Raw genomic sequence first — 14,296 nt, 5'->3', positions numbered from 1 at the left:
TGTCTGTGATGATTTTGATAGCGGTGGTGCTATTGTCGTGCAAATGCTGTGTGTAGCGCTGGAATCACCTTGTGACCCTAGCACCCCCTTCTCCTCTAATGACCTCATTTGTGTTTTGCAGCTCAGCCAGCAGCGCGGCCCCAGACAAGACCACAGAGCTAGAAGCTGGGGGCACAGGGCCAAACTCGCCGGACGATCCTACATCTGGTGCTGAGGTGCCCCAATTCTCGCCCATCAATCTGCTGAGTCTGTTCTGTGTGGATGAGAGCGCGGACTTTGAGGAACCTGCATCGCCACGCTCCAGAAGCCATCATGAGTTCCTCTGGTCATTCCCGCTTCCACTCTGGAGGTACCGGCCCCAAGCACCTCGCCCAGGCCACCCCATTTGTCCCCAGGATGGCGCCGACCCCGCGGAGGTTTCGTGGACGCGGCAGATCTGGTCCACGAGTGTCACATGAGAGTGGAGAGATGGTACAGTTGTCCAGGAGGATTGTAGACATTGGTGACCAGATCCTCGATGCATTGGGGGGCAAATCCCGACAGCTGGCCACCATGACTGAGTACGTTCCGCAGATAGCGGAGACCCTGGAGGTGATAGCCAGGAACATTGGTGGCACAGGCCTCCCAGTGGTCCCCAAGCACGGCACGCCACCCCTAGGTTCTGCAACACCACTGTGAATGACAGATGAGAGGCAGGACCAAGATCCTGCTTCTGGATCAGAGAATGTTCCCCACTCGATACCCACCGCTCCTGTACCCATCTAACCACCGCCTCTGCCTTCATCCCCTCCAATGAGGCACCGCCTGAGGAGCTCTTCGGCCAGGCGGCATGGAGCGAGGGGGGTATGGGGTAGAGGTGGGGAAAGATGGTATGTTGCCTCCCTGGTGCAAGGGTCAAGGATATCTCGGAGCAGCTGCAGGGCATTCTGGAGGGGGAAGATGAGCAGCCAGTTGTCATGGTGCATATAGGTACCAACGATATAGGTAAGAAATGGGATGAGGTCCTACAAGTTGAATTTAGGGAGCTAGGATTTAAATTAAAAAGTAGGACCTCAAAGGTAGTAATCTCAGGATTGCGACCAGTGCCATATGCTAGTCAGAGTTGAAATAGCAGGATAGTTAAGATGAATACGTGGCTTGAGGAATGGTGCAAGAGGAAAGGATTTAAATTCCTGGGACATTGGAACCAGTTCTGGGGGTGGTGGGACCAATACAAACTGGATGGTCTGCATCTGGGCAGGACTGGAACCAATGTCCTAGGGGGAATGTTTGCTAGTGCTGTTGGGGAGGGTTTAAAGTAATATGGCAGGGGGATGAGAATCTATGCAGGGAGACAGAGGGAAGTAAAATGGGGGCAGAAGCAAAAGTTAGAAAGAAGATAAGGAAAAGTGGAGGGCAGAGGAATCAAAGGCAAAAATCAAAAAGGGCCACATTACAACATAATTCTAAAAGGACAAAGAGTGTTAAAAAAAAAACAGGCCTGAAGGATCTGCGTCTCAATGCGAGGAGCATTCGTAATAAGGTGGATAAATTAACTGCGCATATAGCTGTTAACGGATATGACGTAATTGAGATTACGGGAGACATGGCTCCAGGGTGAACAAGGCTGGAAACTCAACATCCAGGGGTATTCAATATTCAGGAACACTAGACAGAAAGGAAAAGGAGGTGGGGTAGCGTTGTTGGTTAAAGAGGAGATTAACACAATAGTAAGGAAGAATGATGGGGAATCTGTATGGGTAGAGCTGCAGAATACCAAAGGGCAGAAAATGCTAATGGGAATTGTGTACAGACCACCAAACAGTAGTAGTAAGGTTGGGGATGGCATCAAACAAGAAATTAGGGATACATGCTATTATGTATGTAGGCACCTTGATAATGACTCCACGACGCAGGGTTATGGTACTTAAACTGTGTAGACTATCGTCCTTTATTTGCAGGTCCTTGAGTGAGGACACCAAGCTGTGAGCTCCCTTTTATACTGGGTTACCTGCAGTGTGCAGGTAACCCTTAGGTCTCCAGCAGCAGCACCCTCTGGTATACAAGTAAGGTGTGTACAATGTAAGGTACATTCAGTGTTACAGACAAGTATGCATACATAACAACACTCCCCGCTAAGCATTTTTCAAGTCCCATAGCCCACCACTGATCACCTCCCCAGGTCCCTTTGTCATGACCTGGGGAGGTGATCAGTAGTGGGCTATGGGAGGTTGTGGTGAGGGTTCTGTGGGTGCCAGGTGTGATCCTGTATTGAGGCTGGCCTCATACATTTCCACCGCCCCCCCCGCCCCCCCTCACACACAGACCATGTGGGTGCCACTGTTGTGAGATCCCTCAGTGGGGTAGCCAGTGCAGCAGTGGGTGGGGTCCATACTCTGTGGTGTGGGTGAGTGTGTGGTGGTGGGCAGGGCCACAGGACTGTGTGGGCTCCTTGCCCTCCATTTGGGATGAGGATCTGGTCATCCCAGGGTTTGCTAGGAAAGCTGGAGGGTACTGGTCAGGTGGTGTAGGGCCGGTCTGGCGCAGTTTGCCAGTGGTGATGGCTGTTCTGCCCATTGACCACTGTCCCTGTAGTGGGTCTGCTCCCACTGGGTGTGTGTGTGTCCTCCCTGGGCATCACATTAGTTCCAAAGGTCCAGGCTACATGGTCTGGTAGCCTGCTGGACCTGGGGGTCTCCCATGGGGGGATTCCTCTAGCATTTACATTGTCATTAGAACCCAGTGTCCTTTAACAGTTTTCTACCTGTACATATGACACCTTGGCTCCGATTATACATAGTTGAGTCTACATTATTAACTACTATTACATTGTTAATTGCAGCATTTACATCACTTTCTTGTACCATGGTCTCCCCATACATGGTTACATTAGACATTTTGAATTTACTACAATCATCATTGGACCTTACAAGCTTGTTCTTACCCTTACTTATATAGGCATTCATTTCATTTTTCACATCAGTTACACCAGCATCACAATTCCTCATTACATTGTCATACCTGCACCCGTTTACTGCACTTTTAGCTTTAAAGTCCTTGTTATCTTTTAATTGCAACTGTCCCTTGAAATTTTTTTGGTTACCGGTCTCCTTTAAGGGAGCCTTCCAATCTGATTTGCCGCTTAGTGTCACATGTCCCTCCTCCAACGCTGCCCCTTGTGCTCTGGTCGCGTTTGATTGTAGGTTCCTCTCCTTGTGGTGCGGCAGCCATCTTCTGGCTCTCCTGCAGGTAGCCTGTGGTGGTCTTTTCTTCCTCAGGTTCGGCCCTGGACGTCAGGAATCCACTTCTCTCGACAATGTTCGTCTCTTGGAGTCCTGTCCCAGCCTGGAAGGTGAAATTTGGACTTTTGGTCCTGAAGATTTCACCACGGTGTTGTGGAGTCATCGCCGCGCAGTCGAGCTGAACGGTGGGATCTCTAGATGCAGCGATGGATCCATGTTCAGGGCTGTGTGGGATGTCTATTGCTGGAGACCGGAGGCCGTCACCACTTTGACCGATTTGGACCGGGTTCATCCAATTTCTTCCCAGCAGCTTGGGACCATCGCCGGCAACGATCAACAGGGGGAGTTTGTTCATCACGCCGCCCTGGGAGACCTGGACGTCCACGCTGCCAACGACCGGGATTTTACCTTTGGTGTAGGTGAGCAGCTTCGCTTGGACAGGAGACAGTTTTGGTCGGTTGATGGGATTTATCCAAATTTTTTCAAAGATTGTTTGGCGCATCACAGACTGGCTCGCCCCTGTATCGAACTCCATCGAAACTGGGACTTCGGCGATGTCGACTTCCATCTTCCATGAAGAACTTTCGGTGGAGCAGGTATAAATGCCGCACTCTTCTTCCAGGGGTTGAGCAGCTTCTTCGTCATTTGTGTCGGAGCCCCAGTGATTAGCCAACTCTTCAGAGACGCGGTGAGTAAAGCTTTTTCTGCACACTCTCTGAAGGTGCCCTTTCTCTTTGCAGTCTTTGCAAGTATAATCTTTGTAGCGGCACTGGTGGGCCCTGTGGTTTCCTCCACAGCGCCAGCACGGGGCCATCCGGTTTGCCCCATGTGGCGGACTCAAGGTAGCGGGACTCGGGGCAGCATTTCTGCCTTTAGAAGTAGCCAATCGGTGCACTGCGTTCGCCAGTTTACAGTCCTGGGTCAGTATTTGCCTGGAGTCGCCGGTCGAAATCATGTAGGCCTGGCTCACTTGAATTGCTTTCTGAAGGTTGACTGTGATGTCCGCAGAAAACAATTTGTGTAGGAGGCCCTCGTGGCCGATTACGATGACAAATATGTCCCTTAGTGTTTCATTAAGGTGGTCGCCAAAATCACACGGTGCAGCCAGTCTTCTTAAATGTGCAGCATACTTAGCAATTTCTTGGCCTTCGGGTCGCCGGTAAGCGCAGAACCGGTGCCTGGCTGTGAGGATACTTTCTTTTGGTTGTAGTTGCTCCTGTATTAGTGTTACAAGCTCCTCATAGCTCTTGGTTGTTGTCTTTTCTGGGGCTAGCAAGTCCCTGATGAGACAGTGGATGGTGGGCCCACAACTGCTAAGCAGGAAGGCCCTGCGCTTTTTTGGTCATGTCGCCGGTGTGTTCCCATCCAGGTCGTTGTTTATGAAGAAATGTTCCAATCTTTCTACAAAACATCCCAATCTTCCCCATTGGTGAATTGCTGAAAGTTGCTGAGATTCGACATGCTGAGCGTGTAGTTTGTGACCTCGTCGCCAATTATTGTGTATGTAGGCACCTTTGGTAATGACTCCACAAGGCAAGGTATGGTACTTAAACTGTGTAGACTGTAGTCCTTTATTTGCAGGTCCTCGAGTGAGGACACCAAGCTGTGAGCTCCCTTTTATATTGGGTTACCTGCAGTGTGCAGGTAACCCTTAGGTCTCCAGCAGCAGCACCATCAGGTATACAGGTAAGGTGTGTACAGTATAAGGTACATTCAGTGTTACAGACATCATATAACAATACAAGCATGCATACATAACATGTGCAATAAAGATACAGCAGTTATCATGGGTGACTTTAATCTACATATAGATTGGGCTAACCAAACTGGTAGCAATGCGGTGGAGGAGGATTTCCTGGAGTGTATAAGGGATGGTTTTCTAGACCAATATGTCGAGGAACCAACTAGAGGCTGGCCATCCTAGACTGGGTGTTGTGTAATGAGAGAGGATTAATTAGCAATCTTGTTGTGCGATGCCCTTTGGGGAAGAGTGATCATAATATGGTAGAATTCTTTATTAAGGTGGAGAGTGACGCACTTAATTCAGAAACTAGGGTCCTGAATTTAAAGAAAGGTAACTTCGATGGTATGAGACGTGAATTGGCTAGGATAGACTGCCGAATGAAACTTAAAAGGTTGATGGTGGCTAGGCAATGGCAGACATTTAAAGATCACATGGATGAACTTCAACAATTGTACATCCCTGTCTGGTGTAAAAATAAAATGGGAAAGGTGGCTCAACTGTGGCTAAAACGGGAAATTAGGGATAGTGTTAAATCCAAGGAAGAGGCATATAAATTGGCCAGAAAAAGCAGCAAACCTGAGGACTGGGAGAAATTTAGAATTTAGCAGAGGAGGACAAAGGGTTTAATTAGGAGGGGGGAAATAGAGTATGAGAGTAAGCTTGCAGAGAACATAAAAACTGACTTCAAAAGCTTCTATAGATATGTGAAGAGAAAAAGATTAGTGAAGACAAGTCAGAATCAGGTGAATTTATAATGGGGAACAAAGAAATGGCACACCAATTGAACAAATACTTTGGTTCTGTCTTCACTAAGGAATACACAAATTATCTTCCGGAAATACCAGGGGACCGAGGGTCAAGCGAGAAGGAGGAACTGAAGGATATCCTTATTAGTCAGGAAATTGTGTAAGGAAACCTGATGGGACTGAAGGCCAATAAATCCCCAGGGTCTGATAGTCTGCATCCCAATATATGAAGGAAGTGGCCCTAGAAATAGTGGATGCATTTGTGGTCATTTTCCAACATTCTATAGACTCTGGATCCGTACCAATGGATTGGAGGGTAGCTAATGTAACCCCACTTTTTAAAAAAGGAGGGAGAGAAAAAACAGGGAATTATAGACCAGTTAGCCTGACATCGGCAGTGGGGAAAATGTTGGAATCAATTATTAAAGATATAATAGCAACGCATTTGGAAAGCAGTGACAGAATAGGTCCAAGTCAACATGGATTTATGAAAGGGAAATCATGCTTGACAAATCTTCTAATATTTTTTGAGGATGTAACTAGTAGAGTGGACAAGGGAGAACCAGTGGATGTGGTGTATTTGGACTTTCAAAAGGCTTTTGACAAGGTCCCACATAAGAAATTAGTGTGCAAAATTACAGCACATGGTATTGGAGGTAATGTATTGACGTGGATAGAGAACTGGTTGGTAGACAGGAAGCAAAGAGTAGGAATAAACGGGTCCTTTTCAGAATGGCAGGCAGTGACTAGTGGGGTACTGCAAGGTACAGTGCTGGGACCCCAGCTATTTGCAATATACATTAATGATTTAGACGAAGGAATTGAATGTAAAATCTCCAAGTTTGCAGATGACACTAAGCTGGGTGGCAGTATGAGCAGTGAGGAGGATGCTAAGAGGCTGCAGGATGACTTGGCCAGGTTAGGTGAGTGGGCAAATGCATGGCAGATGCAGTATAATGTAGATAAATGTGAAGTTATCCACTTTGGTGGCAAAAACAGGAAGGCAGAATATTATCAAAATAGTGACAGATTAGGAAAAGGGGAGGAGCAACGAGACCTGGTGTCATGGTACATCAGTCATTGAAAGTTGACATGCAGGTACAGCAGGCGGTGAAAAAGGCAAATGGCATGTTGGCCTTCATAGCGAGAGGATTTGAGTATAGGAGCAGGGAGGTCTTACTGCAGTTGTACAGAGCCTTGGTGAGGCCTCACCTAGAATATTGTGTACAGTTTTGGTTTCCTAATCTGAGGAAGGACATTCTTGCTATTGAGGGAGTACAGCGAAGGTTCATCAGACTGATTCCTGGGATGGCAGGACTGACATATGAGGAAAGACTGGATTGACTAGGCTTATATTCACTGGAATTTAGAAGAATGAGAGGGGATCTTGTAGAAACATATAAAATTCTGATGGGATTGGACAGGTTAGATGCAGGAAGAATGTTCCCGATATTGGGCAAGTCCAGAACCAGGGGTCCCAGTCTAAGGATAAATGGTAAGCCATTTATGACCAAGATGAGGAGAAACTTCTTCACTCAGAGAATTGTGAACCTGTGGCATTCTCTACCACAGAAAGTTGTTGAGGCCAGTTCATCAAAGCAGGGAGGTCCTTCTGCAACTGTATAGGGTATTGGTGAGGCCGCACCTGGAGTACTACATGCAGTTTTGGTCACCTTACTTAAGGAAGGATGTACTGGCTTTGAAGGGGGTACAGAGACGATTCACTAGGCTGATTCCGGAGATGAGGGGGTTACCTTATGATGATAGATTGAGCAGACTGGGTCTTTACTCGTTGGAGTTCAGAAGGATGAGGGGTGATCTTATAGAAACATTTAAAATAATGAAAGGGATAGACAAGATAGAGGCAGCGAGGTTGTTTCCACTGGTCGGGGAGACTAGAACTAGGGGGCACAGCCTCAAAATATGGGGGAGCCAATTTAAAACCGAGTTGAGAAGGAATTTCTTCTCCCAGAGGGTTGTGAATCTGTGGAATTCTCTGCCCAAGGAAGCAGTTGAGGCTAGCTCATTAAATGTATTCAAGTCACAGATAGATAGATTTTTAACCAATAAGGGAATTAAGGGTTATGGGGAGCGGGCGGGTAAGTGGAGCTGAGTCCACGGCCAGATCAGCCATGATCTTGTTGAATGCTGGAGCAGGCTCGAGGGGCTAGATGGCCTACTCCTGTTCCTAATTCTTATGTTCTTATGTTCTTATTAGATATATTCAAAAGGGAGTTAGATGTGGCCCTTATGGCTAAAGGGATCAAGGGGTATGGAGAGAAAGCAGGAATGGGGTACTAAAGTTGCATGTTCAGCCATGATCATATTGAATGGTGGTGCAGGCTCGAAGGGCCGAATGGCCTACTCCTGCACCTATTTTCTATGCTTCTAAGAAGGGAAGAGGGAAAGGAAAGTGAGGTGCATGTCTGCAGGTGATTGCTGTGTTATATCTCCATCTGGGTGTATGTAATTTGTTGTAATGTATGGGGGGAGGGGGCCATCCTCTTGCTTTGCATTTGTATTCTGTGTTGTTGGACATGTTGACTATTTGATTGATATCAATGGTCGAAAAAGTGGGGTGGGGGCGGGAATGGGGTGTTTTTGCCCATGATACTTTTGATTTCAGACCAATGTTGATATAAAAAAATTTTTATTGAACATAACCTTGTTGCGCATTGTCTCAGATAGCTGGACCGTTACACACTGGTGATTCCTTAACATGAAAGGGTTAAATAAAACTTAACTTCAATCAACGTACACCCTAATTGGCACCAAGATGATGGCCACCATTGATGTCTGAGCTGCATACACACAGCAGTGTGTCAGCGTTGTCACTCACAGCAACGTTCACTCACAGCAACGTTCTTTCAGGCAAATCGTTCAGATATCAGCTCCTGATGTAAGAATCTTGCAGCTATTTAGCCACCATGGGCCATTTCCTACGGTCTGGAGGGGGGACATGGGCATGGTTGCATAGCCAGCCTGATTGTCTGGCCATCGGTCAGCGTCCAACCCCTCATCCTCCTCTTCCTCTCTCTCCTGAGGTGGACCATCAGTCCCTTCTGGCAATTCTTGTCCCCTCCTGATAGCCAGGTTATGGAGCATGGAGCACACGACCACAAATTTAGCTATTGTAGCTCCCCTCCTGAGTGGTCCAGGCATTTGAAGTACTGCTTAAGCACAGTTATTGTTTTCTGGACCAACTTGCATGTGTCTCTCTGGCTCTGGTTGTATTGTTTCTCGGCCTTGGTGTAGGTGTCACTCAGGTGGGATCATCAGCCAGGAGGCTAGGCCACATCGGTTGTCACCAAGCATCCAGCATTGTCCTTGTGGCTGACTCTTAAACATGTCAGAGACAGCACTCTCACGCAGGATGTGAGCCTCATCGAAGCTGCCCGGACATTTGGCATTCACTGCCAGTATGATCTGGTTGTGGTCGACAACTAGTTGGACCTTCAGGGAGTGAAACCCTTTTCTGTTATGAAAAAGCTCTGGATCCTGAGAAGGTGCATCCATGGTGATGTGAGTGCACTGTATTGCTCCCTGCACCCTGGGGAACTTAGCAGTGCGGTAGAATCTCCAGTCCTGTCAGTCTGAGCCTTCGTGGTCATGGGGACGCTGATAAAGTCCATACTTTGCATGTAAAGGGCTTCCGTGACCTGTCTAATGCAGCGATGGGTGGCATGGTGAAACAGAGGGGAAATCTCGAGCGCGGAGGCCCAAAAGGAACCGGACGCGTCAAAAGAAAGTGCCGCGGTGACCTTGACCTCGATCGACACTGATGTCCTGATGGCAGGCTGCATATGTGGCCTGATGAGCTCACATATTTCATTTATCACCACTTTGTGGAAGCGCAGACTCCGAAGGCAGGTGTGCTCAGACACGTCAAGGTAAGACCTCTTCTCCCTGTAAGTGCGGGGTGTGTATGGTCTGGACCTCCTCCTCATTCTGGCATGTCTTAAATTGGGCACATAATGATGTGCATCAGACATTGAGCCATTTGCACTCTGCAGCATTAATCGATGCAGGCTGAGAAATAGCTGGCCCCATTGCAATGAAAGTATAAAAACAATTGATCAGAAGCAATAATTTCCTCACTAAGATACATCTACAATAAACCCCAATAGTCCAGAGTCTGAGACTATGTCTGCTGAGATGGTCACTTCACCTGAGAAGAACTCCAGAGTCAATCCAAACTCCCCCGAAGTTGAAGCAGCCTTTTGAATGAAATTTAAAAAATGGTGCCCACACCGCTGTGATTCATTCAGAACAGTTCCACTTTTTCAGAGCAGTGTTTTGGGCAAACGATATTGTGGGCGAGATGTGTGCAAGGTGGTGAAAGTGACGCTGGGCGATTTCCTGGGCGTTAGTTTCAGCAAATGTGATCCTTACGACAAAAAAAGTGGGCGGTTGATATTATTGAATCTCGGCGTTAATTCCAAGCGATAAGTAATGCTGGGCAATATTATGGGTGTTGATCTCGCGTTAGCCTATCTATGGGCTAGAACCTCCACTTTTTTTGCCTGTTTAACGGCAACTTAACGCCCATTTTACTGTTGAAATGACATATAACGCCCAGATAGCGCCCATTCTGGCGCAAAATGGAAACTGACGGACTTTTTTTGGAAACTTATTGCTGAGCATTGTTTTCCCAATGGACTAAACTGCGAGAAAAAATATCGCCGCCCGCCCACTTTTTTTAGTCGGAATCAGCAGAATGGGCGAATTCAACGCCCATAATATCGCCCAGCTTTACTTTCCAAACGGAATTAACGCCGAGATTCAATATTAATGCCCACCGACTGTTTTTTGTCGCAAAGAGCATATTTACCCAAACTAGCTGGCTCTTGGTCATTGCTCTCATCTGTCGTTCGCAGTGGTCGTGTGGAACCTAGGGGTGGAGTGCCATGCTCTGGGACCACTGGGAAGCCTGTGGCAGCAGTGTTCCTGGCTATTGCATCCGGGGACTCCACCATGCGCGGAATGTACTCGGTCATGGTGGCCAGGTGTCGGGATATGCCCCCCAAAGCTTCGATGAGCTGGTCACCAATGTCTACAGTCCTCCTAGACAATTGTGCCATCTCTCCGCTGTCATGTCGAGCTCGTGGAACAGATCTGTCGTGTCCAGGAGACATCCGCGGGGTCGGCGCTGTCCTGGGGACAAATGGGGTGCCCTGTGGAGAGGTGCTTGGGGCCGGCACCTCCAGAGTGGAGGCAGGAATGACCGGAGGAGCACTAGATGGCCTTGGGGTGGAATAGGTTCTGGAGCGTGGCGATGCAGGTTCTTTGAAGTCCGTGCTCTCATCTGTCGAGAACAGACCCAGTGGATTGACTGGTGACAATCGGAGCTCCTCAGCACCAGATGTAGTAGGATCGTCCACCGACTCCGGCCCCACGCCCCCAACCTCTGGCCTCTGTGGCCTTTCCTGGGGCCGCGCTACTGGCTGAGCTGCAAGACACAAATGAGGTTTTAGAGGAGAAGGGGGTGCTAGGGTGACAAGGTGAGTCCAGCGCTACACACAGCATATGAACGACAAAAGCACTACCACTCTCAAAATCATCGCAGACATCACATTTCATGACCATCAACACATTGTGCATTGCAATGATTTTCATTAGAGGCCAGCATTATTTCTATGTCACTTTTAGAAATCATCTATCATATATGATTGGTCGGATATGAGTTGGTGTGGCATCTATTGACTTTACATCATGCAATGGTATAAGCTTTACTCAAGTGGCACCACGTCAGGGTCTGCAGATGTGTCCGTGGCTGTCCAGGTGTGCTTCCCCACGAGTGTGAGCACTCGCTCCTCCATGTGAGTGATGTCGCTGGGGACTGGTGGCCCCCCAGCCGTTCGCCTCTGCACGGACCTCATCGTCTATAGCTTCTTCTGTAAAAGGTGACAGGACGACGTGGCATGAGATCATTGCGTGATATCATTGCTAGGTACTGTCACAGAGACTGATAATAAGACATAACCGACAGATGTAATCATGATTATTATGATTATTATCATTCTTTACCCGAAGACGTGCACCGTGACCGCAGGCTTTGAGTAAAACATTCCCAGCAAAAGTGATATCTGCTGATATCATATCACATCTGCTGATAGTCACTTATGACTGTTACAAATCAAATTATATAAATACATAAGTACATGTATATTAATGTAATACTTACTCTTGCAGACCCCACAAAGTCGTTCCATCATTTGCGGCATTGGTTGCCCTCACGCACCTCGTTGGTCGCCGACGAGACCACCTCTGCTATCTTGGTCCATATCCTCTGGTAGGTCTTTGGGGTGGGCTTCCCACACCCTCCCTGTTTCAAATCACCCCAGCGTGACTCGACCTCCAGCAGGAGGGAGGCATTTGCCTTGTCCGAGAACCTCCTGGCTTTTTTGCGGCCTCCAATGTGCTCCTCTCCCACCTCACTGCTCTCTCCAGCATCAGTCTCCACAGCGTGCTGTGATGCCTCCTCCTCTCTCTCCATTATAGGGTAAATTCGGTCAAATATGTGGCTGGTCCCTCATTCCTCCCAAAGCAGCCACACCACTCCCAGCCACGCCTTCAGTCCCTCTGAGCTCCCTCTCTCTCTGTCTCCTCTTCTGCGCATGTCATGGTGACCCTTGACCTCCAGAATCATGAGAATTGAGCGTTGTCATGTCGTTGCTAAGGGCAGTCACACTTTACGTCAGAAGGTCAAAAAAATTTAACGCTACCGCCCATTTGATATCGCTCACGATAACGCCCATTTTCAAAAATCTAAACTAGGTGTTTTGAGAATGGGCGAGAAGCCGGCGATCTGAAACCCTTTTTTACCGCCCACGCTGGAAATAATGCCCATTTTTGGATGATAAGCTCAAAAGTGGAGGTTCTAGTCCTATATCCCTTTGCAGATTCTTTGCATCCTCCTCACAATTTGCTTTCCAACCTATCTTTGTATCATCAGCAAACTTGGCTACATTACACTCGGTCCTTCATACTTACCACTTACCCAACTATATCCCTTTGCAGACTCTTTGTGTCCTCCTCACAACTTGCTTTCTCATCTTTGTATCGTCAGAAAATTTGGCTAAAATACACTTGGACCCTACATCCAAGTCATTAATATAGATTGTAAATAGTTGAGACCCCAGCACTGAAAATGACCCATTTATCCTGACTGTGTTTTCTGTTAGTTAGCCAATCCTCTATCCAGGCTAATATATTACCCCCAACCCCATGAGCTCTTATCTTGTGCAATAATCTTTTATATGGCACCTTATCGAATGTCTTCTGGAAAACCAAATACACTACATCTACAGGCTCCTCTTTATCTACCCTGCTCGTTATATCCTCAAAGAACTCCAGCAAATTTGTCAAACATGATTTCCCTTTCATAAAAGCATGCTGACTCTGCTTCACTGTATTATGATTTTGTAAATGTCCTGCTCCTACTTCCTTAATAATGGACTCCAGAATTTTCCTAGACAAATGTTAGGCTAACTGGTTTATAGTTTCCTGTTTTCTATCTCTCTCCTTTCTTAAATAGGGGCGTTACATTTGCGGTTTTCCAATCCACTGGGACCTCTCCAGAATCCAGGGAATTTTGGTAGATCACAACCAACACATCCACTATCTCTGCAGCCACTTCTTTTAAAATCCTACGATGCAGGCCATCAGGTCCAGGGGACTTGTCCACCTTTCGTCCCATTAGTTTGCCTAGTACTTTTTCTCTAGTGCTAATGATTGTATTAAATTCCCCCCTCCCAACAGCCCCTTGATTATCAATTATTGGGTTGCTTTTAGTGTCTTCTACCATGAGGACCGATACAAAATATTTGTTCAAAGTCTCTGCCATTTCCTTGTTTCCCATTATTAATTCCCCAGTCCCATCCTCTAAGGGACCAACATTTATTTTAGCTACTTTCTTCTTTTTTTTATATACATGTAGAAGTTCTTACTCTCTCTTTATATTCTCTCATAAATTATCTTCTCTCTCTTTATTATTTTTTTTAGTCATCCTTTGCTGGTTTCTAAAAATTTCCCACCTCTGGCCTTCCTCTATTCATCACAACATTGTATGTCTTTGTTTTCAATTTGATACCATCCTTTACTTCCTTAGTTAGCCACGGATGGTTCATCCTTCTCTTAGAGTTTTTCTTTCTCACTGGAATATATCTTTGCTGAGAGTTATGAAATATCTCCTTAAATATTTGCCACTGCTCATCTGTCATCTTACCCTTTAATCTATTTCCCCAGTCCACTTTAGCCAACTCTGCTTCATACCTTTGTAATTGCCTTTATTTAAGTTCAGGACACGAGCTTGTGACCTAGCTTTCTCACTCTCAAACTGAATTTGAATTTCTACCATCCCTCTTCCCAAGAGGATCCTTTACTATGCGATCATTAATTAATTCAGTCTCATTACACATGACCAGATCGAAAATAGTATGCTTCCTGGTTGCTTCCACAACGTATTGTTCTAAGAAACCATCCTGAATACACTCTATGAACTCTTCCTCAAGGCTACCTTTGCCAATTTGATTTGTTCAATCAATATGAAAATTAAAATCACCCATGATTATTGCCGTACCTTT

The sequence above is a fragment of the Pristiophorus japonicus genome, chromosome 4 (genome assembly GCF_044704955.1).
Source record: "Pristiophorus japonicus isolate sPriJap1 chromosome 4, sPriJap1.hap1, whole genome shotgun sequence".
NCBI classification, from domain to species: domain Eukaryota; kingdom Metazoa; phylum Chordata; class Chondrichthyes; family Pristiophoridae; genus Pristiophorus; species Pristiophorus japonicus.
Note: the sequence above shows the minus strand (reverse complement) of the source record.